The 917-nt window shown below is 38.5% G+C and overlaps 1 non-coding gene across 1 annotated transcript; it reads left to right on the top strand.

Moving 5' to 3' along the window:
• On the top strand, nt 1-104 carry LOC148568368 (small nucleolar RNA R71). The gene has a single exon (XR_015882644.1). It is a non-coding gene; the product is annotated as a small nucleolar RNA R71 (small nucleolar RNA).
• The last annotated feature ends 813 nt before the right edge of the window (nt 105-917 follow it).

Raw genomic sequence — 917 nt, 5'->3', positions numbered from 1 at the left:
ATGTCAGAAGGACACTTTTTGGTCAGTTGCTTGTATCTCTCCCAAGCTTCATAGAGGGATTCACCTTCTTTCTGTTTGAAGGTTTGAACATCCACTCTTAGCTTGCTCAGCTTTTGAGGAGGAAAGAACTTGGCTAAGAAAGCCGTGACCAGCTTATCCCAAGAGTTCAGGCTATCTTTGGGTTGAGAGTCCAACCACACTCTAGCTCTGTCTCTTACAGCAAAAGGGAAAAGCATGAGCCTGTAGACTTCAGGATCTACTCCATTAGTCTTAACAGTATCACAGATCTGCAAGAATTCAGTTAAGAACTGAAAAGGATCTTCAGATGGAAGTCCATGGAACTTGCAGTTCTGCTGCATCAGAGAAACTAATTGAGGTTTCAGCTCAAAATTGTTTGCTCCAATGGTAGGGATTGAGATGCTTCTTCCATGTAAATTGGGATTAGGTGCAGTAAAGTCACCAAGCATCCTCCTTGTATTATTATTATTTTCGGCTGCCATCTCCTCTTCCTGTTCGAAAATTTCTGAAAGGTGCTTGCTGGATTGTTGTAATTTAGCTTCTCTTAGTTTCCTCTTCAGAGTCCTTTCAGGTTCTGGATCTGCTTCAACAAGAATGTTCTTGTCCTTGCTCTTGCTCATATGAAAAATAAGGGAACAAAAAAATAATAATAATATGGATCCTTTTTGCCCAGGTATAGAGGTTCCCTTATGTGAGTAGAAGAAAAGAAGAAGAGAAAATCTGAACTCAGAGAGAGAGAGGGTTCGGATTTTTGGTGAGTGAGGGAGAGATGTTAGTAGATGAATAAATAAATAGAAGGAGATGAGAGAGAAGGATTTTCAAAAATTATTTTTTGAAAAGGGGTTAGTGATTTTCGAAAATTAGGAGAAGAAATAAATTAAAATTAAAATTTGAAACAA

Source organism: Arachis ipaensis, chromosome B4 (assembly GCF_059453495.1).
Source record: "Arachis ipaensis isolate K30076 ecotype BB chromosome B4, ASM5945349v1, whole genome shotgun sequence".
NCBI lineage: Eukaryota > Viridiplantae > Streptophyta > Magnoliopsida > Fabales > Fabaceae > Arachis > Arachis ipaensis.
The sequence above is the reverse complement of the archived record's forward strand: the minus strand, read 5'-3'. Positions and strand labels throughout refer to the sequence as shown.